Raw genomic sequence first — 25,923 nt, 5'->3', positions numbered from 1 at the left:
TTGTCAGATGGATTCCTTTCTTTCGCAGAAGGGTTTCTCATCAATGCAAGGGTCTCTGTACCAATGGTGAAACCATTAGAAGTTGCTGCTTTGGGAGGTCAGATGAGGGAAAGGGTTATTTCTCATACATGTTGACTGCTCTGTAGGAATGCAGACATTTATTCGATTGGTGTATGTTTTATCATTTATTGCAAAGAAACCCTTTTTTTCCCTCTAGCTCAGCAACTTAGATACCTGCAGGGGATGGGCAGGTAAAGGCCCAGACTGGCAAACCTAAGATTGTGTTCCCCATCTAAGCGATGCCAGCCAGTGGAAATGGCCAAGTGGAAGTGTCGGGGCAGTGTTGCCAGAACTTTTACTTTCTTTTTTTTTTTTTCCAGAAGAAACCAGAACACTGTCTTTATGTGAAGCTTTTTGATCTTTAAATGTTGACAACCAATTTAATAAGTATTTAAAGACCTTTATTTAAATATTTATTTATTAAAATTATTAAATTTTAAATTATTAAAGTATTTAAATATAAGTATTTAAAGACCTTATTAAAGGCCACACCAAGGTGTTGGAGCTTGCAAAACACGTTACTGGCCACCAGTTTGGAATTTTGGGTTTAGGTTAGACACATATACACACCTAGTTGGGCCCATGCGTCCGTGCTGGACTTTTTCTCTTCAGAGCAGCAGTTCTCAGACTTTTTTATCTGAGGACCCCTTTACACTTAAAAATTATTGAAGACCTCAGGGTATTTTTGTGCATGTGAACTGTATCTGCTGATATTTGCTGTATTAAAAGTTTAAACATAAATTTTTAAAAATTAATTCATTTAAAAATAGCAATAGTAAACCCATTATATATTAACATAATTGACATTTTAATTAAAAAACTATATTTCAGAAGATAAAAAATTTAGCAAGAATAGTGGCATCGTTTTGGGGGGTGCTGCGTTCGGTCTTTGTTGCTGTGCGCAGGCTTTTCTCTAGTTATGGTGAGCGGGGGCTGCTCTTCATTGCAGTGGCTTCTCTTGTTGCAGAGCACGGGCTCTAGGCACATGGACTTCAGTAGTTGTGGTTCACGGGTTTAGTTGCTCTGCAGCATGTGAGATCTTCCCGTACCAGGGCTCGAACCTGTGTCCCCTGCATTGTTAGGCGGATTCTTAACCACTGTGCCACCAGGGAAGTCCCGTTTTACATTTTTAGAGTGATCTGGAGTCTTATATCTGCTTCTGCATTCAGCCTTTTGAGATAAGTCCTGTAGCCCCTGGAAAGTTTCACTGAATGGGAAGGGCAGATAACATCTAAATATTGTTATGAAAATAATTTTGACCTCAGAGACTCCGTGAAAGACTCTTGAGGACCCCGGGGGTCCTCTCATTGTCCTCACTACGAAAATGTCTATTCTAGATTTTAACGATTGTCTGCATTTTCTGGTAGGAAGAGCTTGTGGAGTGAGAAACTTTGATGTCTCTTTTCCTCGTTTAGTTAATTCTATGTAAGAAGTCTCTCTGGCAAGTGCAGTCATAGCCTTCTGATTCCTCTATGTCGTTCTGTTTTCCAGCATAAGCTTTATATCTGCTTTTTAAATGAGCGATCAGAGGAAATGAGTGAAACTTACGGTTAAAATTATATATTGGTTCCATGGCTAGAGAAGGAGTTTTCCTTGGTTGTTCAACTGAAGAATGTAAGTGCAGAGTATAGGGCAGGAATCCCAGCGTCAAGCGTGGAATCACAGCAGAGTGAGTGGTTAAGGGTGAGGGCTTTGAAGTCAGACTTCCCAGGGTTGAATGCTAAGCTTGATTTGGGACAAGTTACTTAACTTGTGTGGACTTTATTCACCTCATCCATAAAATCGGGTCAATAATACAGTTTATGCCTCAAAGGGATGTTGTGGGGATTAAATGAAGTGATATATAAGTGATTGCAGTGATGCTTGAAACATGATAACGCTTTGGTAAATGTTTGCTGCTATTCTTAGTCTTATGATGGTGGTTATTATGGGGGCCAGGCCGGAAGGTAAGTGGGGACTGTGGGACCTGGAGGCCATTGCCCCATCCAGAGATGGCCGTTGTCCCTCACTCTATCCTATTATTACCTATCCGGGAATATCAAATCTAATCATTTTCAAGAGAAGCCAGAAAGTCATATCTCTAAGTGTAATCTCCCCATTAAAAAAAATGTTGGTGGCTGATCCAATTTTTATTTATTTTTTATTTTGGGGGTATTCAGGCAATCTTATCCAGTTTTTTTTTCTTTTCTTTTTTTTTTTTTTGATCCAATTTTTAAAAACACTGTGTAGGTTAAACAAAAGAAGCCTGTAGTTTACAACAATGTTTGGAGTGGGAAAATAAGGAAAGAATTGGCATCGGCGGGGTAAAAGCTGCAAGTCTCTCCTACCTCCCAGCTCCCAACAACCTGATGTTACTGAGACATGATCACTGTCTCCCTGGTAACACTGATGCACAGAGAGGAAGAGAAGGTGGCTCTTGGTGGGGAGGGGGAGGTGGCAAAGCTGACACACCAACAGGTTAGGGCTGCTCAAAGAGGAAGAGAGGTGGCCCAATGGAATCCTGTCACTCATAAGGAAAGGGATGCTGAGAGCCTTCTTTGATCAGAGTGCTGTGACCAGCAAGATGCTATAAGAAGTATAGACACATAAGGTAGAGTCAAAGTCATCCTAGAGCTTATAGTCCGGGGGAAAATAGAAGAACCTGAAAGATAATTAAAATTTGAAGCCATTCAGGATGAGTGTTACATGGATTTTCAGACAAGTGCTTATCAGAGTTCAGAGGAGGGGGAAATAATCTCAGACTTAGTTATGTTGGGAGTATTCTCTGCAGTAGAGGGGGCGTTTCGGTCTTATTTGGAAGCGTTTCATTTGGTAAAGCCGAGTGAAGAGAAGGTGGTCCAGGGCAACGGCACAAATCCGTGTCATAAATTCAGATGTCTCGAGGGGCTGGGCAGGGCATATAGATGAGCGGTATGGCCAGGTGTGAGAGGTTAGGGAGTGGTGAGGACTGTGGCAAACTGGAGAGTGCATGCTGTGTCTAAAGGCAGCTGTGGCTTCTCAGCTCCAGCCAGTTGTTGCTTTGTGGACTCAGTGTTGACAGAGCATCAGATATTTTTCCCCAGGTTTTTAAATAGAATTTGGATAACCTTATTTTCAATGCAGTGTCCCAGGTGGTAGCCACAAGCCATTTGTAGCTAACTTAATTAAAATTCAATAAAATAAAGAACTTAGTCAGTTCTTGTCAGTTGCACTAGCTGCATTTCTAGCTGCTCATTAACTGCACGTGCTGAGTGGCTGTCATTGGACAATGCAGATTTAGAACATTTCCAGCAGCTCAGAAAGTTCTTTTGGACGGTGACACTCTGTCCAAAGAAACTCTGACAGATTTTTCAACTTGGTAACTAATTGAAAAATATTGAAATTTACTGCAGGCTGAGTAAAACATTTCTATAGAACAGGTAGATATTGAAATTGTTCTCTCCCTTCCCTCCAAACAAGGCCTCAGTAAATATTATTTACCTAATTGTGGATTTATGGCTGCGGTCTAGAATCTATGGTGGGTTACTTTCCCACGAGGTTGTAGCATTTCACAGGAGAATCTCTTTCTCCTCCTACCCCACCAGTCGTGGAATGATAGGCCTTTTTATTATTTTTATTTTTATTTATTTTATTTTATTATTTTGTAGTACGCAGGCCTCTCACCGCTGTGGCCTCTTCCGTTGCGGAGCACAGGCTCGGGACGCACAGGCTCAGCGGCCATGGCTCATGTGCCCAGCCGCTCCGTGGCATGTGGGATCCTCCCGGACTGGGGCACGAACCCGTGTCCCCTGCCTCGGCAGGCAGACTGTCAACCACTGTGCCACCAGGGAAGCCCCGATAGGCGTTTTTCAAAAGAAAAAAAAAATTGCTTTGGATCCTCAGTGTTGACTTAAACTGTTTTTTAAACTATTAAACAAGGCTTAAATGATGCTAAAATGAGGCACAAGTTCCTAAAGCTTACAGCTCTCATGCCACCATAAAGCCAGTCAATTTGCCAATCAAATAGAAACAAAGCAACCAAACTAATGTAACTCAAATTACAAACATTAATTTAATGAGAGGGCTGCTATTTTGCTGGAATTTAACGGCTTCCTTGAAACAAATACTTTGCAGACTGCCACACCGGGCCCTTTTGGGTTTAACAGGCCCTGTGGTATCTCAGATCTCCCATCCCTTTTTCAGTTTGAACTGCAGCAAAACCTCCACTTGTACCATGATGTCCACTGGCTTTAGTTGAGCCCAAAAGCATTATCATGAGCTCAGTCCACCTCTGTCCCCTTCTCATTAGCCTGCGGCAATTAAAGTAGTCCTAGTCAGCGTCAGTGGCATTAGTGCAATCATAAACAAAGCCCGGGCATTGAAACCAAATGGTCGTATTACTGGGTTACAAAGTGGTAATCCAGTAATCCAGATCTACAGATTTTCTTGTTTAGATTGTTCTCAAAACGAAAGCACAAAATTACAAAATTCTTGTAAAGAGTAGTTGGACGCTTGGGAATGTCTCCCGGGGACCAGAAACCCTGCCCTACAGGGAGTAGCGGGGAGCTCTGTGCATAGAAGGTGCTAAAACTTGTTGAATTGAATGTATCTGTTGACAGAACAAGAGCAAGTTCAGTACTGGTTGAGCGGGGGGGCGGGGGGGCGGTTGCTTTACTATCTGGAAAAGGATGTAAATGTCAAAGCCCAGCCTTTGGACTTCTGGCGTGCCTGCCTGAGGTTGTAACCGGACCAGTTTGTTCTATGGACTGTAGGAGTATGTTGGAAGGAAGGCGATTTCGGCATTGGGGAAATCCCGAGACATAATCCTGTGTTCCACCCCGCCCCCACTGGCACCTTTTGTGTTTTCTAGTATAATTGGTGCAGTGCGGTCTACAGATTAATTTATAGGGAGTCAGTATTGTGCAGCGGGTAAGAACACAAGCTCTAAAGTCAAGATATCTGGGTTTGGGCTTCCCTGGTGGCGCAGTGGTTGAGCGTCCGCCTGCCGATGCAGGGGACACGGGTTCGTGCCCCGGTCCGGGAAGATCCCACATGCAGTGGAGTGTCTGGGCCCGTGAGCCATGGCCGCTGAGCCTGTGCGTCCAGAACCTGTGCTCCGCAACGGGAGAGGCCACAACAGTGAGAGGCCCGCGTACCGCAAAAAAAATATATACAAAAAAAATAATAATCTGGGTTTAAGATCTGGTTCAACTACCTGTTAGTTGTGTGGCTGTGGACAAATGATTTACCCTCTCAGAGTCCCTTTTCTTCTCTGCAAAGTGGGAGTAATGATAGAACCGACCTCGGGGTCGTTGCGAGGGGTGAGTGAATTAAGGCCCGAAGAGCACTTGGTGTGCTGCCTGACCAGGAGAAAACGCTTACAGCTTTACTTTAGAAGACGTTGCTTTATGTTCCTTTTAAGTAATGCTTTATGTTTTATATTATTTGCTTGTTTTTATAGTCGGGAGGTGAAGGAGATGGGCTCTTTTCCCCTTGGAGTGCTGGGAACACTTTAGAGCAGCACTGTAGAAGAAACTTTGGAATTGGCAGAGAAATTCACTTTGCCTTAAAATATAAACTTCTGTCATCCACATTCCCTTGTCTGCAATTTAGAATTCCCAGAAGCTCTGAAAATGCTGAGGTGGCTCAGACCTCTTTGTGGCCACACCTGAACTCACATATTGCTCGTTCCTGTCTTTATTTATTCTGTTTACTCTGAGCTGTCAGGGTTTCAATGCAGAAAGAATGACTTGGTCACCAGGTGCTGCCCTGGACCCACTGGCGGTTACTTACAGTGTGGCGTGTGCATTGATTTACCTTTCTGAATCCCTCAGATTGTGAATTCTGAAACTCACTTGGGTCCCGGAGTTCTGGTACAGGATTTCAGACCTGCACTGAACTTTAATTTGAGCCCCCTCAGTAGGCTACTTAACACAGACACACAGGTGGACACATAATGTGACACTCAGACGTTACACTTGCAGCTAGTCTATTCCATTGCAACATGAAAGGTTTAAAAACAGTCGAAACCTATGGCCTAGGAAACTAGCCCAAACTCCAGTTATTCTAGGATCCACTCGATTTATCAGTGAGTCGTCAAGCGTTTATTAAATGTCTCGCTATGGACAGAATTACGCGTGATAGCCCAGAATGGAAACAACCCGAATACTCATCAGCAGATGAATGGATGAAGAAAATGTGTTCTATCCACACAGTGGAATAGTGTTCATCCATAAAAGGGAATAAAGTGATGATATGTACCCCAAGGGGGGGATCAAACTCGAAAATGCTATGCTTAGTGAAAGCAGCCAGACAGAAAAGGCTGCATATTGTTTGATGCCATTTATGTGAAATGGATGGCCCTCTCCATACTTTGCATACGTCATAACTTTTTGTTGAAAAACTGGACATTTTGAATATTATAATATGGTACCTCTGGGAATCAGATTCTCCCCCGCACCTCCACCCCAGGCTTTGCTGTTGTCCAGTGTGGGTTCTAATTGTTTGTTCGTTTAGTGACTTCTCTAGGCTATTTTTAGAAAGACTGTATTTTTTGTCACGTGTGGTCAGTGAAGTCTCTCTTCTGAGATTTGACAGAGATTTCCTTCAGTGTCCAAAGAGACATTTGACAGAGATTTCCTTAAATGTTCAAAGCAAAACAAACAAACCCCACATCAGACAACTCAGTCTCTGCAGTTGACCTCTGGGTGAGTGTTGGGACAGGCCTTCAACATTCAGCAGGCAGCTTACAGCTTACATCGGGTCTTCATTGCTGTGCGCAGGCTTTCTCTAGTTGCGGCGAGCGGGGGCTACTCTTCATTGCGGTGCACGGGCTTCTCATTGCGGTGGCTTCTCTTGTTGCGGAGCGTGGGCTCCAGGCACGCGGGCTTCAGTAGTTGTGGCACGTGGGCTCAGTAGTTGTGGCGCACGGGCTTAGTTGCTCCGCGACGTGTGAGATCTTCCCGGACCAGGGATCGAACCCGTGTCCCCTGCAGCGGCAGGCGGACTCCTAACCACTGCGCCACCAGGGAAGTCCAATAGCTCTTTGCTTTTTATTGCTGGATAATATCCCATTATATGATGTACCGCAGTTCGTTTATCCATTCTTCTGTTGAGAGACATCTTGGTTGCTTCCAGTTTTTGGCAGTTATGAATAAAGCTGCTATAAACATTTGTATGGACATAAGTTTTCAGCTTATTGGGGTGGATACCTAGAAGTGCGATGGCTGGATGGTATGGTAAGGCCCTGTTTATGTTTAGCTTTGTAAGAAACTGCCAGTGTGGAGCCCTTTCAGAGCCCTTGTTCCCCAAAGCATCTCACTCTCCAGCTTTTCTCCCTGTCTTTCAGTGCTGTCTGTTGTCGGCCTCAGTTAATATCCTTTGCCCCAGGCTGCAGTGACTGGTTGGCTGCCTTGAATGTTTTTGACAAATGCCTTCCCCATGGCCACTCTCTGCTCTGAGCAAATTCTGAGTTAGACACAACTCAGAAGGCAACTCCCAAAGGCAACACCTTTTCATTAGACCTTCAGCAGCTATTTGACAGGTCAGGACAGACAGCCTCAGTTCTTTGAGAACAAGGTCCTGTCTGCTGCCTCCCACACCAGGAACCCACAAGAGAAGGGGGGTGCTGTCTTCAGAATCACTGCTGAGCTGGAGAGTGGGGAAGCGGGGGTGGTTCATTCACCTTTCTCTTGATAAGTGTTTGCTTGGTTGCTGTAAACCTTACTATTTTCCACAGTTCAGACAAGGTAGATTGTTTTCACTGTTTCTAGGCTGGCATGGGTGGGAAGTTTTTCAATTAGTAATTCAAGCTTTTTACCCTTATAGGTCTTTTCAGATAGTCTGTTTCCTCGAGTCAGTTTTGGTAATTTCTATCTTTTCTAGAAATCTGTCCGTTTTTCTCTGAGTTGCCTAATTTGTTGGCATGCAGTTGTTTATAGTATTCCTTTACAATCCTTTTAATTTTGTAGGATCATGAGTGATGTCCCTTCTTTAATTTCTGATTTTAATATTTTGACTCTTTTCTCTCTTTTTCTTTTTAGGATCAATTCTACTAGTTTACATGTTACATAGTTTATTCCTTTTGTCTGGCGGTTACGGTTAGATTCTTTGAGTGTGAATACTTAAAGTATGAAGTTAATCTTCATCTTTCTTTTTGTTTTTACTAAATGATTCAAAACCTGTGGTAGTGTTTGAGCCAAAGTCTACAAGGTACAGTCTTATGCCTTGTCTGGAAAAGTCTGTGTAGACTCTTGAATACTGGTTTTCCTGTGCATTGAGTTCTGCGCTGACTCCTGCCTTTCCTCAGTCTGCAGGTGGTGGTAGTCCTTGTCTTCTAGCCTCGTTTCTGTTGAGAAGTTGTAAATGCTCTGCCTGGTCTTCCTGGTAGTCTTTAGGGTTTTCTCTTGGTCTTTAGGGTTCTGCAGTTCTGCTTGTGTGTCAAGGAGTGAATTCATTTTTTTTTTGTCCTGCTCTGGCCTTGCAGTGCTTGTTCATGATTAACCATATACCTTCAAGAATCATATCTTTAAGTCTGGAGCCCTGTGTTTCCGCAGTTCTGGAAATCCCTCCGCCATCCTGAGGTACCATGTCTTCTCCATCCTCTCCTCTTCCCTTTCAGGACCCCGTTTAGGCATATGTTGGGCTTTTGCATTTGCTTCTTCATTTGTATTTTCCATTTGTTTCTCTCTCTGCACTGAATTCTGGGGGAGAATTATCTTCAGATTGCTCTGCCCGTTCATTATTTGTCTCTTCAGCACTGTTTATCTGCTGTTTAACCCTCCCAGTGAGTTTTAAATTTAAAAGTCTTTCATTTCTAGAAGTTTCATTTGTTTCTTTTAAAAAATGTCCTTGCCCCTTGTGTCTTCTTCTTTTCTCTGCTAGGTTTTGTTGTCTCTCGTCCTGTTTTGAACTAGTTCTTGTGATGCTTTTCAAGGCTTGTGTGCGGTGTTTTTCTTTCATTTATTTAGTTTTCCTGTGGATGGCTTGGCTCTTCCAGGGTCCCAGGTCTCCCTTGCCTGTGAACTCAAGTCCCTGTTTCCTTTTCCATGTGTTTGTTACAACCTCAGGTCCCAGCCTCCAGGGTAGTGCCCTTTAAGAGAAATATAATATGAGCCATGTATATAATTTAAAATTTGCAGATAGCCACATTAAAAAATAAAGAGGTAGATGAAATTAATTTTAATAACATATTACATTTAAGCCAGTAGATCCGAAATATTCTCATTTCAACATGTAATCAATATGAAAATGAATTATTTGGGGTACTAAGTCTTCCAAATCCAGTGTATTTGACACTCACAGCAGGTCTCAATTCGGGGCCACATTTCAAGTGTGTCATCACCACATGTGACTGGTGGCCGCCATATTGGATGACAGTTCCAGGCCCTGTATTGGAGTCTGACTTTCCCCTTGGGCCAACTTGTGCTCGCACCTGTGGCTTTGAGTTTCCTCATTGTTGCTGGCACTTGGGGTCTTACCTGTCTCTTGAGCTTGACTCTGTATTAAAAATGGTCTTTTCTCATATCTCTATGTGTTTATAGTTGGAGAAAGAGGTCATTTTAGTTCACCATGTTGCCAAAATCCTTTCATTTATTCCTTACAACAATCTTTTTTTTTTGTTCTTCTTTTTTTTTTTAATTTTTATAGGGGTATAGTTGATTTACAATGTTGTGTTAGTTTCAGGTGTACAGCAAAGTGAATCAGTTATACATATACATACATCAACTCTTTTTTGAGATTCGTTTCCCATATAGGCCATTACAGAGTATTGAGTAGTTACCTGTACTATACAGTAGGTTCTTATTAGTTATCTGTTTTATATATAGTAGTGTGTATGTCAATCCCAATCTCACAATTTATCCCTTCCCCCCACCATCCCCTGGTAAACATAAATTTGTTTTCTACATCCATGACTCTACTTCCGTTTTATAAATAAGTTCATTTGTATCCCCCTTTTTTTAGATTCCACATATAAGTGATATCATATGATATTTGTCTTCCTGTGTCTGACTTACTTCACTCAGTATGACAATCTCTAGGTCCATCCATGTTGCTGCAGATGGCATTAGTTTGTTCTCTTTTATTGCTGAGTAATATTGCATTGTATATATGTACCACATCTTCTTTATCCATTCGTCTGTTGATGGACATTTCGGTTGCTTTTTCCTTACAACACTCTTATGATGGAGGTACTCTTACGCTCAGTTTACAGATGAGGAAACTAGGGCTCATGGACCTTAAGTGACTTGCCCAAGGTCATGTGGCTGTTAAGTGGCCGAGAACAAACCCCCATACAGGTCTGTTTGAATTCCAAGTCCACGCTCTATCCACCATGTGTGTTGCCATCTCATAATTGTGATTCCTCCTCGTTCATTCTCAGGAAATAAACACCACCAAGAGCTCTCTCCTCCCTGACTCCTTACACAGCCTTGCTTGTCTAGAGAGTAGCTGTTGGCTGAGACCTGGTAGTGGAGAGCCATGGACCAGTGCAGCCTGGGGGACAAGGGCACCCTTCCATCCGAGATGCACCTCCCTTCGTTTCCCGAGAGCCAGGCGCTCAAATGCAGCGACACCCTCAACCGGGATCTGGGGCCTGGCTCACGAGACCTGCTGTACGACGGCCTGAGCCACTTGGACCTGGAGCCCAGCCTCCTGATGCCTGACGCGCCCAGCGAGATGCTGGAGGACAACTTGGATGCCCTGTCCGTGTATTCAGGGAAGGACAGTGACTCCATGAAGCCGCTGGTGGAGTATGCAGATCCGGAATCTCAGACTGCCTTACAATAATACCCACTCTGCTTTCCCCCCAGAGTGCCAGCGGTAAGAAGCAAAAGAAGAAATGAAAGTAAAAGCGCTTTGCAGGCTGGGAAGCACTGGACAGATGGTAGTGATTTTTACCACTACTGTTAGAATACCTTCCCACAGTCCATTGATGCAGTTCTAAGTCTTTCTCTTCCGCAGCGGAGGAGCAAAGGGAGAACTAGTGGAACAGTCAGAGACGTTGGTTACATCACCTTTTGGTTTACCTTCAGACTTCCGCCATAGGATAAATTTGATTTTTGTTTTTAACCCACTTCATGGGTTCTTGGGTAAGTTGCTTAGAGCTCCTTCGTATTTATAATCACACCACACGCATGGAAGGCCACATCCGGAACAGCCCTGCAGAACAAATGTCAATGTTAATTGGGATCAGCAGCTCAAGAACTGTCCTGCATACTCGCTAGAATGAAAGACTGCCGAGGCCCGCACTCCACACAATGTAGACAAGCCGTTAGCCTTGTCCCCGTGTTGGAACCATGGCTAAATGTGAAATCCTAGAAACCAAGGCCATCCTTGGTATTGCAGGTGCTGGGCCAGGCCTGGTTACAGTAATTCAGGTTCTCAACCTGAACCACAGAAATTACCTAAAAATGCTGCTAGGGTGAGTACGTGTGCGTTTTGCTGGGCAGAGAAACTGTGATATTTCACCAGATTTTCATATGGGTCTGTGCCCCCCAGTGAATGTTACAAAGCATTAATCTAGTTCAATTTTTCCTAATTTGTTTTAAACTTGAGGATTTTTTTTTTGGTTACCTTATTAAAAAAAATCCACTGAACGTTAAATTTTAACTCTTTACACTTCTCTAACTTAAATTCAGATTCATACAAATGGATATGCTTATATATTTTAATTAGAAAGTGATATATATTTGTATAGAAAAGTTAGAAAATAAAGAAAAGTAATAACAATTAAAATCCCCACCATGGCTCCCACACGTGGATTTTTAAAAAACGTAGGTGAGGCCACTAGGGTACACATGGTTTTGCAGAGATGTATTAAGTGTCTAATTCATTTGAAGTTTCTAAAACTTAGTGAGTCTGCTTTCTTATATGAAGGTAGACTATTTGGTTGTCATTGTAATGGTTATTCCATTGTATTGTCGGACCATATTCTTGCCTGATAGACTGTTAGAGTGGATCTGTGAATAACTTGTCCATTGACTTTTCTCTTGGATGAGTTCTTCGCACATATTCCTCCCTGTAGGCTTGCTGGTCGGAGAACACACACAGTTTTAGAGCTTGTGCACATGCTTTCTGGGAAGAGCAAGTGGCTTCCCGGGCCAGTGACTCAATGTGCCTGTTTTTCAGTGTCCCTGCCAATTTTTTTGAAACCACATTTTGCTCTCTAGTTTAACAGTTGCTTTAATAAGCATTTAATTAATTTATTTATTTTTAGAGAAAACCTTCTGTTTGTTTATTTAGGCTGCGTTGGGTCTTCGTTGCTGCACGCGGGCTTTCTCTATTTGTGGCGAGCGGGGGTTACTCTTCTTTGCGGTGTACGGGCTCTTCATCGCGGTGGCTTCTCGTTGCAGAGCACGGGCTCTAGGTGCACGGGCTTCAGTAATTGTGGCACGTGGGCTCAGTAGTTGTGGCTTGTGGGCTGTGGAGTGCAGGCTCAGTAGTTGTGGCGCATGGGCTTAGTTGCTCCGCGGCATGTGGGATCTTCCCGGACCAGGGCTCGAACCCGTATCCCCTGCATTGGCAGGCGGATTCTTAACCACTGTGCCACCAGGGAGGTCCTAATGAGCATTTTATTGTATTTTATTTTATTTTTATTTATTTATTTTAAATACTCATCTTTTTAAAAAATTATTATTATTTATTTATTTGGTTGCACCAGGTGTTAGTTGTGGCAGGCGGGCTCCCTAGTTGTGGTATGCGAACTCTTAGTTGCCACATGCATATGGGATCTAGTTCACTGACCAGGGATCGAACCCGGGCCCCCTGCATTGGGAGCGCGGAGTCTTATCCACTGTGCCACCAGGGAAGCCCTCTAATGAACATTTTAAAAGTAAGTTATCAAGGCAAGAACTTTCCCACATGGGAGTCCTATTTTCCCTCATTTAAACTGTTAGAATCATTCGACCACTCAACACAGCAGCTTTTCATATGAAGAAGATGTAGACCAGACAGGTTAAGTGACAAATGGCCAGAGACAGAGTTGGGATGAGAGTCGAGGTTCCTTTCTGCTGTGTCTCTCAAGCTACATCTCAGCCACAGAGAATTAGCATTTGGGGTCCTTTAGTGCAGTATGCACGCCCTGACCTGTTGGATTCTTGGGTCCAGCCTCTGCTGCATCCTAGATGAAGGGCAGTTTTTAAACTTGCTATCACGTGAGGCAGTCTAATCCATCTTAAGGGGTAGAAAACTCTTCCATGATTCATCCATCCAACAGTTACTGTGTGCCTACGAGTACAGGAATGGGAATCCCAGGAGCTAGGAACACAGCAGCAAGCCTGCAGAGTTCTTAGGTCTTGTATCCACTGTCCTTATGTCTCTAGTGATTTAAAATCAGCTTCCCTATACTTTTTTTTACACATCTTTTTAATATAAATTTATTTATATATTTTTGGTTGCATTGGGTCTTCGTTGCTGCTGCATGTGGGCTTTCCCTAGTTGCAGCAAGCGGGGGCTACTTTTCGTTGCGGTTCACGGGCTTGTCATTGCGGTGTCTTCTCTTGTTGCGGAGCACAGGCTCTGGGCGCGTGGGCTTCAGTAGTTGTGGCTCGTGGGCTCTAGAGCGCAGGCTCAGTAGTTGTGGCGCACGGGCTTTGCTGCTCCGCAGCATGTGGGATCTTCCTGGACCAGGGCCCGACCCCATGTCCCTTGCATTGGCAGGCGGATTCTTAATCACTGCGCCACCAGGGAAGTCCCTCTCTTTACCTTTTATTCATCAAATCTAGCTCTGCCCCTTGTAGCAAGACAGAAGCAGTGTGCTCCCTCCTCCACATCCTGGCCCTTCAGCTACTTGAAGACATCTCCCTCTCCCACATGGACATTCCCAGCCTCTTCACCTGTTCCTCTGATGAGGTGATTCGTGGAAATACCTTTTATCATTTACCCAAGAAGTACATAAACATGGAAAATTCAGATATACAGGAAAAGGAAAATTAAGTTGATCCATGATGCTACCAATGAATCCCATTCTGTTTGTTTGTATTCAAATTTATTTGTCCCTTCTAAAGACTAGATCATTCCGTTTTTCAGCAATCCTCTTGTTAGTGGCACAGCACTTAGTGGTACAGCATGAACATCCTTTCACGTCATCAGATATTTTCCTACAGTTGTATCTTAAATGCCTGAGCCATAGACCATTGAGACCAGAATGCAGTCACCCACCTGCCCTCGTGTCAGTTATTAGGTGGTTTCTCACATTTCACCAGGAAAAACAATGCTGCAGTTAACTCGCTTGCAGTTCACTGCAAGATCTCCGTTAATTTGTACAGATCGGCCTTAATTTCCTTAATTAAAAAACCCAGAGTGGAATTGGCTGGGAGAAAGGACTTAAACTTTTCTAAGATTTTGCATTGTGCATTTCTGGATTGCACTTGCAAGTGTGCTGTTGATGTTACCGTCATGAAGTCCTGCCTGTCGAGTCACTCTGTCCTGGAAGCACTCAGACTGTTGCTGTCCCCTCCCTTACCCCCCAAGTGTGGCTTGAAGATTGGGTGCTGCCCTGGAGGGGTGGCCTGACCAGGGTCCCTTCTCCCCCTCACCTGGTGCTAAGCCTGGTCTTCTCTGCGAGTGAAGCTGCTGAAGTTGGGCTTCTCGGCCAACTCCCTGAGTTGGACTCAGCTGCTGAAGTTGGTCCGAGGGTGGTAGAGTGCTTCCTCCCGGGCTCCGATGTCCCCGGATGTCATAACCTGTGCTTTCTCCCTCTGTCTAGACCTGGGGCTAGGCGTGTTCAAGGTGCCCAAAGAGGCTAACGAAGGAGACAGGGCCACGTCTGGGAGCACAAGGAAAGGAAAGCGGCAGCACAGGTCCCCTCAGAACCCACTCCTGGACTGCAGCCTCTGCGGGAAGGTGTTCAGCAGCGCCAGTCCTCTCAGCAAGCACTACCTGACCCACAGCCAGGAGAGGAGACACGTGTGCAAAATGTTCAGCAAGGCCTTTAAGCGTCAGGACCACCTGTATGTAGGAGTCTGGTCGGGACGTCTGTTCAGGGGGTTGCTGGGGGCTGGGCGTGTTCCTGGTTCTTTTGCATCCCCTCCTATCCACCTGCACCGCCCCCCACCGTCAGGCGTCCCAGGTGTGTGCAACCTGTTCTCCTCCCACGGCCAGTGTTTGTGGGGGGCAGGGCCTACACTGCCCCGGACAGCCCGCCCTCCCCAGCCTCCAGATTCACTCCAGTGAGGAGAGTGCCGCTGCGATTTGCAGACAGGACCCTTGTGCTTTAAAAACACACTCCAGAGGCTATTTTGTCATGGAGGGAGTTTAGCTAACTCTGTAGAGAACTTTTCCGAGTCCCTGGTAGGTGTCTGAGCAGAACAGATATGCACTCCATGAGGAATATATGTTGGGATAACACCAGGGCATAAGGGGTTCTGAGATGCCTGTTTCTAGAACATGGCAATGGAGAGTTCACTCTTTTTTTTTCCGTTTTTAATTCCCCCTTTTATTAACTCAGTTTTTGTTTAAACTTGACTTTACAAAGCAAGATCAGTGCAAGAGGAGCAGAATTCCATTTGTTCTTCATGTCTTAGAAATGATAAGCTTTTCTTGCTGCCGAGGGAGGAGAGACAGACTTTCAAACTGAGAGACTGGTACGTGGGAGAGGACGATCCCTTGCATGTTTACAGCTCGCCCAACCTTTACTGACGCTTCGATGGATCCCGCTTTCATTGTATCCTCTCCCCTCTCGCCATTAAGGATGGGAAATGATTTACTCCTGTCACAAGCTGGTAACAGTTAGGGCTAGAAAGTGGGTCTCCAGATGCCCTCTCTGCTGCTTCCCTCAGATGGAGGCCAAGGGTCCACGTTTGGGAAAGGGTTTCATTATTTACTGGGTCCCATTGATTAGAACCATCTGGAGTAGGATTGTTGGGAACCCAGAGGGTGATTTACACATTTGTTTATATTTATAATATATTAATGCAGGTATAAGTATGATGTAAATATAATACATACTTGCATTCGTTTATATTTGCAGAAATTATAGGCACATTTGGCTTTTTCTTTTCCTTTTTTTTTTTTTTGCTGTGGGGCTCCCAGGTCACTGTCTAGAGGACTCCTGTGGGAAGGCAAAGACTCTTTGTTCAAGGAAGGATCATCCCCAAGTTAGCATTTCCTCAAGTGCGTTCTCAGAACTCTGGTTCTCTGGTTCTCGGGGATGCTAAAAGGGTCTATTTAAAAAAATGGTTTTGTGGGCAAATAAGTTTGAGAGACATGGAAAGTTCAACAGATCTTCTCTTTATCTGCTGTGTGGCTTTTCAGTTTGCTCCTAGGAACCTCCAAGAAGTAAAGAGTGTTTTTCCCAAACTTATTTGCCAGCTGAGCCCAAGTCCTCAGGGAGGAACTCTGGAGACTGGTGTTCCTTAGGAACCCACTTTGGGGAACTCTGACTTGGCTCCTACTGATTTTTTTAATCTCAGATTAGGGGTTTGCTTAGGGGTGAGGGCAAGAGCTCCCCCTTCCAGACGGCTTTGGCCGTAGCAGGGGTCTTTCCTCATAGGGTCTGAGCACAGTTTCTGAGTTGCGATGCTACTGCCCCCTGGGGACACACCTGGGTTCCTGCAGTTAGTGACCCACGCCAAGACACCCACTAACTTTCTCCTCATGTGATTCCAGGACTGGGCACACTCACCAGAAGTCCAAGCCCTGAGCAGGGCTGCAGCAAGAGCTACTGCGACTACCACTCCCTGCACTGGCACTACGAGGTCCAGCACGGCCTGTGCATCCTCAAGGAGGCCCCCCACCTGGAGGAGCCCTACGGGAACTCACCCCACGCGCACGAGTTTGCCAAGCAGCCCACACCCACGAGCCTGTGGTCCCTGGTGCCCCCGGAAGCCCCATTCCCCAGCTCCCTCTTGCCCAACCGAGACCTCCTGTCCTGTATCATGAGCAGCATCGTCTGACAGAAGATCCCTTCTCCCGGGCCAGCCCTGGGAGGGCCTTCAGACAGCGGCGAAGGGAGGATCACGGCCTGTTCCTCCCTGCCCTCGTCAGGGTCCTCCTTCTGTGGCCCAGCCAGCACCCCGGCGGCCCCAGGAGCCCTGGGCACTGAGGTTCCCTAGGAGCCCCGGCCCCCCCGGAAGGAGCCGGGCATGGACGTGTTCACAGCCATCCACTCGTGGGCAGCGGAGAACAGCGACCCAACCCAGCTGAGCCGGAGCTGCCCCTGCTCCAGCCCCCATCATCCCTGGAGGGCTGGCCCGAGGGCGCTCCCCTGCCCGCCTGCCTGCCTCTGTTCCGTGGCCAGACTGTCCCCGCCAGTTCCCAGCCATCAAGCCACAGTTTCAAGTGGCTCTGAAACCTGTCGGGCTGCCCTAAGAGCAAAGGAAACAGTATGTTTGTCGTCCACAAGCCCTGTGCAGTGCCGTCCCGGGAGGGCTCCGAGCCTGGCCCCGGGCTCAGCAGCGACTCCCCTGCGGGGGAGCCCTCACCCAGCCGGGGCACCTGTCTGGAGGCCATGCCGCCCTTCCCTCTCACGCTCCTGAAGGCACCAGGGGAGGCCGCCCTTCCCTCTCACGCTCCTGAAGGTACCAGGGGAGGCCTGGGCTTCCAAGAGGCGCAAGTTCGACTGCGACTCCTCGTGGCAGAACCCTGGTGAGCCTGGCCCCCAGGGCAGCCCAAAGTCCAGCGGCCTCCAGTCCGATGCCAGGCCGCTCTTCCGGCAGCTGTTCCTGAGGTCTCAGGAGTCTCTGGTGAGCCACGAGCAGATGCAGGTGTTCCGGATGGTCACCAAATCCCAGCGGATCTCCTCCCACACCCAGGTGCCGCCGCCTCCTCCCAGCTTCCCACACCCGACGGCAAGCAAATTGCCCTGAAGTCACTGCAGGGGCCGTGGCCACATTAGCCCCCGCCTATGGCGCCCACTCTTGACTCTCTCCATGCTGGCCCCGTGAACCCTGAGCCAGAGGGATCCCTAACCCGCAGGAGAAAATCCAAACCTGCTTTCCCCACAGAGGCCTCCCCCAGCAGAGTGAGCCAGGACACAAAGGGAAGACCAAAAGTGGCTGCTGCTCCACCTGCCCTCACAGTGTCGTCCCTGGAGCCTCCTGGGAAGCCAGACATCTATCTCCTCTCTGGCCAAGCAGTTGAGATCCTCGAAAGGGACCTTGGGCCTGTGGGACATCTTCTCCCCCGGGGCCCTGCGTCAGACCCAGTTAGGAGGAGAGGAGCCATCCAGAGCCCACCTCCCAGGGAAGCAGTCCCAGGCTGAGAATGGCATGGCTTCCGGGGCGACAAAAGGTGAAGAGGGCCCGGCCTGCTCCAAGGGCCGAGGATATAGGCTCATCTCTGGCAACTCCAGGGCCCAGCACTTTTCAGGCTTCCGGAAGGAGAAGGTGAAAATGGATATGTGCTGTGCGGCTTCTCCAAGCCAGGTAGCCATGGCCTCGTTCTCGTCGTCGGCCGGGCCTCCAGTGGATCCCCCCTGGGACTCCAAGTCCAAGCTGATGATACTCAACAGGATCCAGGTACCAGGGCCCTCTCACGGGAGCTGACCATGCAGGAGGCAGAGTCTCGTCCTTACCTGTGTCCGTGTTTCTGACTTGTCCAGGCACTGTATTTAACCTCAGCAAATCCTCAGATGCAGTTTGTTTACACAGGGGGGAATGAAGGTCCAGAGAAATGATGGTTCCTCCCATCACCCTCCGCCCTGCAACACACACACACAAAACAGAACAGGGCTTTAGAGTTGTCAGAGACACTTTGCGTCGTGTTTCTTCACTAAACTTTTTCTATTTGCTTTCTTTCTGCCTTTCGCTTCCTTTTGGATTTGCCTCCTTCACTTCTTCAGAGCATGTAAAGGCAGAGCTCCTTTGCCCTTGATATTTGTACGTGAAATGCTGTGTCTATTCTGGTTGTGAATCACAGGTCCACAAGTCCGACTTGGCCCCTACTGCAGGCCTGGCACTGGTCCGCCCTTTTGGAGCAGCTTGGGTCCTCCCACATCGTGCCCATGAGGTCCTGGGTGCAGAGAGCTTGGCCACGTCTCTTCGTGATGTTCCGAGGTCCAGCATCCTTCCTGTCACACCACAGCTACCTCCTCCTCTTTTTTTTTTCACAGCTTTAATATTCACGTGCCATCTAATTCTCCATCTTGAAGTGCACCATCCAGTAGTTTTTAGTTTGTTTACGAGGTCGTGCACGTATCGCCACTCTTTGCCAAAACACTTTCATCACTGCAAAAAGAATCCCCACACCATTGGTTGTCACCCGCAATCTCTCCATCCCTCCCAGCCCCTGGCAACCATGCATCTACCTTCTGTCTCCATGGATTTGCCTATTCTGGACACTTCATGTGATTGGAATCCTAACGCTGCGTGGCCTTTTGTGTCTTTTGCTTCTTTCACTTAACCTGATGTTCTCAGAGTTCCTCTGTGCTGTAGCACGGGTCAAAACTTCACTCCTTTTTATCGCTGGTAACTTGTCCATTGTATGGATACACCATATTTTATTTATCCATTCATCAGCTGATAGATATGTGGGTTGTTTTCCCTTCTTGGCCATTGTGATAACGGTGCTATGAACATTTGTGTACAGATTATTGTTTAGACATATGTTTTCATTTCTCTTGGGAAATACCTTGGAGGGGAATTGGTGGGCTCTAGGGTAATTCTATTGGAGGAAGTGCCAGACTTTTCCAAAATGCTGTGCTGTTTTATATCCCTACCCAGAGTGTATGAGGCCTCCAGTTTCTCTGCATCCTCACCAACACTTGTTATTGTCCAGTTGGTTCACCTTAGTGGGTGGGAAATGATAATCTCATTATAGTTTAATTTGCATTTCCCCGATGGCTAATAATCCTGAGCATCTTTTAATGGCCACTTGTATATCCTCTTTGGGTAAGTGTCTATTCAGACCCTTTGCCCATTTTTAAATTGGGTTGTGATTTTACTTTTGAGCTTGTGAGAGTTCATTATGTATCACAGATACATAAATCTACATAGTCCCTTATCAGATACGTGATTTGCAACTTCTTTCTCTTATTCTGTCTTTTCACTTCTTGATGATGTCCTTTGAAGCACAGAAGTTGTAAGTTTTGATGAAGTCCAATACGTCTGTCTTTTGTTTGGTTTTGGAGTCATCCAAGAAACCACTGCTTACTCCAGGGTCACCAAGAATTATACCTGTGTTTTCTTCCAAGTCTTATAGTTTTCACTCTTGCATCTCATTTCTGATATGTTGGCTCAGATGTATTTTCGTCTTCAGGGTGGAAATATCTACCAGCTCCCCCACCCGATGAAGGAGGAGAACATGGCGTGTGGCTGGTAAGTTCCGAAGCCCCTCGGGAATCCTCTGGTGGCTTTGTTGTGCTGGCCCTGGGTGAGAGAGCTCTGGATGCTTCACTCCTGAAGGGGCGAGCACCAGGTCACAGAGAATCGGGGGCATCATCTCCATTTCTTTAGGGTTCGTCCAAATCTGTCAGAGGATCAGTGTTTGGGGATGGATTCCCATTCTCCCTTTTCTTCCCCACAGTAACCAGCACAATGGTGGTCCCACAGACTGGGCAGAGCCAAAGAGCACTTACGTCTGCAAGAATTGCAGCCAGATGTTTTATACAGAGAGAGGGCTGAGCAGCCACATGTGTTTTCACAGCGACCAGTGGCCGTCACCTCGAGGGAAGCAGGAGCCGCAGGTGAAGGGGCTCGAAGCTGCCATTCATCTCAGGATGGAGCTGTGCTCCTGCGGGGAGCCTGGCTGGGGGCCGGGAGTCAGGGCTGTGCTGCTCTGGAGGGGCCCCTTGCTCCCTACGTACTGTGTCTCTTAAAGGGCTGGCTCTTCTCTGTGTGTAGGTGTGTGGCATGGAGTTTTGCAAGCCACCAAGACAGGTGCTGAGGCCAGAGGGGGACAGGCAGAGTTCCCCGGGAGGCAGGAAGTCCTTGGACAACATGACCGCAGCCCCTTTGGTGGTCCCAGTGTCGTTGCCAGTGGCTGCAGCGAACCATCCCCCGGGGAGCAAGGTGGGTGCACTTCCTTCCAGCTGCTTTCCAGCTTCCAGTGGGAGCTGTGAGAAAAGCCCCCAAATCCTGACTCCAGAAGAGGTTGATTTGCGTGTTCCTTCATCCCTTCAACCTCCAGTGAACTTCGTTTGTGTCTGGCCCTGTGCTGGGCAGGGCTGGGGACACTGCAGCGACCACAACAGGCCTGCCCCCGTCTCCTGGGGCTCCCAGCCCAGCGGAGTAGATAGACCCATCCCCCGGACACTGACGACCCAGAACGGGCCGGGCTGGGAGAGTGAGCTGTGGGAGCCCCGAGGGCACCAGAGACCCTGCCTGAGGAAGGGGGCGTTGCAGCTGAGAGCTGCAGGATGAGGAGGGGTAAGATGGGCAGAGAGGAGGGGAGATTGTGTGGAGGTAAGAGAGAGTGTAGCAAGGTCAAGCCGTCGTCTCTTCAGCCTGTGCTGGAAGACCCCACCTGGAGAAGTCCATGCTGGACTCGGAGACGGGGTGCATGGAGCCCACTGTTTGTCTCGCAGGAGATGCTGTCCTTTTGAGGGCAACAGGTTTTCCTTTTGTCATGCTGTTGCATCCGTCTGGCCCCCACTCTTTAAGTGCCAGTCACTTTAACAACGGACATGAGTTTCCAAAATGGTCTGAGTGATGGCCTCTCCTTGGGAGGTGTGGGTGCCTGAGAAGGCCCCAGCCTCTACCATCGCCCGGCTTAGGGTCTGGAGTCTGGCTCCGGCGTGGTGGCCCTGCCTGGCTTCCTGCACTGAGGACTCTTTGCACGGCCATGCTGGGTGTGCGTCTGGCTGGTCAGTACCCTTTCCCACTCTCAGGCCATCTTGAGGACTGAGCTGTGGGGCCGGTGGCCTCAGGTGACCCCTGTGGTTCTGAAGTCTCTTCTTCTCCAGGGACAGGAGAAGGACGGGGAAGAGAGAGACAGCAAGGAGAGCAGCCAACACAGGAAGCGGAAGAAGCTCCCACGGCCCAAGGCACTGCTCATCCCTCCTCCGCCCTCCATGTCTGGGGAGCCGGGCCCGGGAGGATGCCGCCAGAGCTGCCTGTGCTCGCCCGTGTTCCTGGTGGACCATCTCCTGAAGGGACTGTTCCAGTGCTCTGCCAACACGCCGCCCCCGATGCTCAGCCCCATCCGGGAGGGCTCTGGGCTGTATTTCAACACTCTGTGTTCCACATCTGCCCGGGCCCGTCCCGACAGGCTCATCAGTGCCATGCTTGGTGAGTGAGCTTGATCACCCCATGATAGGCCTGCGGGGGGCCAGACCCCCGCCCCCTGTAGAATTCGGTCCAGCCATTCCCTCTGGCCTACGCTTGGGTCTGGTCTGGGGGTCCTGTTGCTGTTCAGAACTATCCCAGGACCATCTGGGACCAGCAGCCTTCTAGGTGCTTATAACTTTGTAGCCAGAAAGAAAATAGATGCCATTTAGCCTAACCACCCTTCTGCCTGCCCTTTCGAGTAATTGTTTAAACAGCTTTATTGAGATATAATTCACATGCCATATGAATCACCCATTTAAAGTGTACAGTGATTTTTTAGTGTATGCTTAGGATTGTACACCCATCCCACAATCTAATTCTAGAGCATTTTCATCACCCCAGAAGATTATATCCACGAGCGGTGACACACAGGCCCTGTAGCCCCCAGCTCCTCTGCCCTGGGCAACCACCAGTCTACCAACCTACTTTTTCTATGGGTCTCCCTATTCTGGACATTTCATATACTTGGGATCATACAATATGTGACATTCTGTGTCTAGTTTGTTCACTTAGAATAATGTTGTCAAGGTTCATCCATGTTGTACTATGCCTCAGTGCTTCATTTCTTTTTATAGATGAATGATATTCCATTCTCTGGAGAGACAACATTTTATTTATCCATTCATCAGTTGAGGGGCATTTGGGTTGTTTTCGTCCTTTGGCTATTGCAAATAGTGCTGTTAAGAACATTTATGTATAAGTTGTTTTTGGACATAAGTCCTCATTTCTCTTGGGTATACAGCTCAGAGTGGAATTGCTGGGTCAAAGGGTAACTATGTCTAACCGTTTAAGGAACTGCCGGACTGTTTTCCAAAATGGCCGGGTCATTTTAAATTTCCACCAGCATTGTATGAAAGTTCCAGTTTCTCCACATCCTTGCTAACACTTCTTATCCGTCTTTTTCATTATAACCAACCTAGTGGGTGTAAAGTGGTAGCTCATTGTGGGGTGTTTGTTTGTTTGTTGGTTTGTTTTGCGGTACGTGGGCCTCTCAGTGTTTGTGGCCTCGCCCGTTGTGGAGCACAGGCTCCGGATGCGCAGGCTCAGCGACCATGGCTCTCGGGCCCAGCCGTACCGCAGCAAGCGGGATCCTCCCGGACCGGGGCACGAACCTGCGTCCCCTGCATCGGCAGGCGGACTCTCAACCACTGCGCCACCAGGGAAGCCCCCTCATTGTGGTTATGATTTACATTTCCCTGATGGCTAACGATGTTGAGCATCTTTCCATGTGCTTATTATCCATTTGTATATCTTCTCGGGAGAAATGTCTGTTCAGATCCTTTGCCCATTTTTTAAATTGAATTCTTATCTTTTTATCATTGAGTTGTCTCAGTTCCTTATATAGTCTGGATGCAAGCCCCTTATCAGATATATGATTTGCAAATTCTCTCCAATTTTGTGGGTTGTCCTTTCATTTTATTTATGATATGGTTTGCAGTACACAAGTTTTTAATTTTGATGAAGTCCAACTTATTCTTAGGCCTGCGATCAATCTTTCGTTAACTTTTATATACTGTATGAGGTAGGAATCCAAATTTATTCTTTGGCATGTATGTATCAGTTCTTCCAGCACTTGAAAATACTGTTCTTTTCTCATTGAATAGTCTTGGTACTTTGTTTTGTTTTGTTTTCTTTTGCGGTACACGGGCCTCTCACTGTTGTGGCACTCCCGTTGCGGGGCACAGGCTCCGGACGCGCAGGCTCAGTGGCCATGGTTCACGGACCCAGCTGCTCCGTGGCATGTGGGATCTTCCCAGAACGGGGCACGAACCCATGTCCCCTGCATCGCCAGGCAGACTCTCAACCACTGCGCCACCAGGGAAGCCCTGTCTTGGTACCTTTGTGGAAAATCAGTTGACCATAAATGATTTGAGATTTTTCTTCTTTTTTAATACAGGCATTTTACAGCTATAGATTTCCTTCTGAACATTGCTTTAGCTACATTTTGTAAGTTTTAGTATGTTGTGTTTTTATATTCATTCAGGTAAAGTATTTTCTAATTTATCATTCCACTTCTTGTTTAATACACTGACTATTAAAGAGTGTGTTGCTTAATTTTCACATATTTGTGAATTTTCCAAATTGCTGCCTTTTATTGATTTGTCATCTAATTCTCTTGTGGTCAGAGAACATACTTTGTTTCTTTTTCAATTGAATTTATTTTATTTTTTTTAAATTTGTTTGGCTGTGCTGTGTGGTTTGCAGGATCTTAGTTGCCCCACCAGGGATCGAACCCATCCCCCCTGCAGCGGAAGCATGGAGTCCTAATGACTGGACCGCCAGGGAATTCCCTTAAATTTATTTTAAAATTTAAAATTTATTGAGGCATGTTATATGGGCTAGAATCCGGTCTGTCTTGAAGAATGTTCCATGTGAGTTTGAGAAGAATGTATTCTACTGATGTTTGGTGGAATGCTGTATTTTGTCTGTTTTGTCTAGTTAGTTTCAATTTCCTTGTTGATCTTCTGCCTAGCTGCCTTATCCACTGTTGAAAGTATTGAAATCTCCAACTATTATTTTTTAATGGTTTATTTCATCCTTCAGTTCTGTCGTTTGTTGCTTGGTGTATTTTGGGGTTCTGTTTTTAGGTGTGTATATGTTTGTAATTATCACATCTTCCTCACGGCTTGACCTTTTACCATTATGATGTGATTGTGACTTCATTTGTCATTACTACAATAATTTTATCATTATCTCTGGTAATATTTTTTTGTTTTAAAGTCTAATGTGCCTGACATCAGTATAGTCATTCCATTCTCTTTTTTGGTTGTTGTTTTCTTGGTATATATTTTTCTCTTCTTTTACTTTCAGCCTATTTGTGTCTTTGAAAATAAAGCATGTTACCTCTAGACACCATTAGTTGGATCATGTGTTTTTTTATCCAGTCTTAGAAACTCTGCCTTTTGGCTTGGTTTGTTTAATCCATTCTTGTTTACTGTTATATTGATATGGTTGCATTTACATCTGCCATTTTGCTTTCTATTTTCTATATGTTACATGTCTTTTTCTCCCTCTGTTCCTCCTTTCCTGCTTTCTTTTGTATTGTGTAACATTTTAATTCTGTTAATTTTTCACTTTTTCTTAGTCATTTCTTAGTGGTTGCTCTAGGACTTAAAATATATGTCTTATCAGAATCTGTTAGGATGTGTAATAACTCACTAACAATGAAATATAGAAACACTGCTCCTATCTAGCTCTCTTCCTTCTAACTCTTTTGCTATTATATGTGAGAGACCCAGTAATACCTTACTGGTCATGTTTCTTGCTTTATATACTTTTATTTCGTGTAAAAACACTGAGAGAATAAAGGAAAACAAGCATGATTTATAGAGGTTGTTATATTAACCTTCTTATTGACCATTTCTGATCTCTTCATTTATTCTTGTGGATTTGAGTTACTGTCTGAGGTGATATTCCTTTACTCCAATGCAGCTGTGCTCCTTGTGCAGTTACTGTCACATATATTATATTTCTATATGTTAGAGGCCCACGTTTTATGCAGTTATTTTTTAAGGCACTTAAGAAAAGAAAAGAAATATGTAATCATACTGATTTTTATAGTTACCCATATTTACTAGCGCTTCGCTTTTTTTTTTTTTTTTTGGTTTGGATTCAAGTTACCATCTGATGTCATTTGCTTTCAATCTGAAGGACTTTCTTTACTATTTATTTTTATTAGGCATGTATAATTCACATACCA

At 46.2% G+C, this 25,923-nt stretch overlaps 1 pseudogene across 1 annotated transcript in view; it reads left to right on the top strand.

The window, feature by feature from the left end:
- The window catches only part of LOC309795679 (zinc finger protein 541-like), a 392,297-nt pseudogene that overhangs the window by 872 nt on the left and 365,502 nt on the right, over window positions 1-25,923 (top strand). Inside the window, exons 2-7 of the transcript in view lie at window positions 10,400-10,804; window positions 14,726-14,969; window positions 16,627-18,476; window positions 20,215-20,273; window positions 20,482-20,641; window positions 21,860-22,184. The product of the transcript in view is annotated as a zinc finger protein 541-like (transcript). The remainder of the gene's footprint in view (window positions 1-10,399; window positions 10,805-14,725; window positions 14,970-16,626; window positions 18,477-20,214; window positions 20,274-20,481; window positions 20,642-21,859; window positions 22,185-25,923) is intronic.

Source organism: Mesoplodon mirus, assembly GCF_964341445.2.
Source record: "Mesoplodon mirus genome assembly, chromosome: 19".
NCBI lineage: Eukaryota > Metazoa > Chordata > Mammalia > Artiodactyla > Ziphiidae > Mesoplodon > Mesoplodon mirus.
Note: the sequence above shows the minus strand (reverse complement) of the source record. Positions and strands in the feature narration are given on the sequence as shown.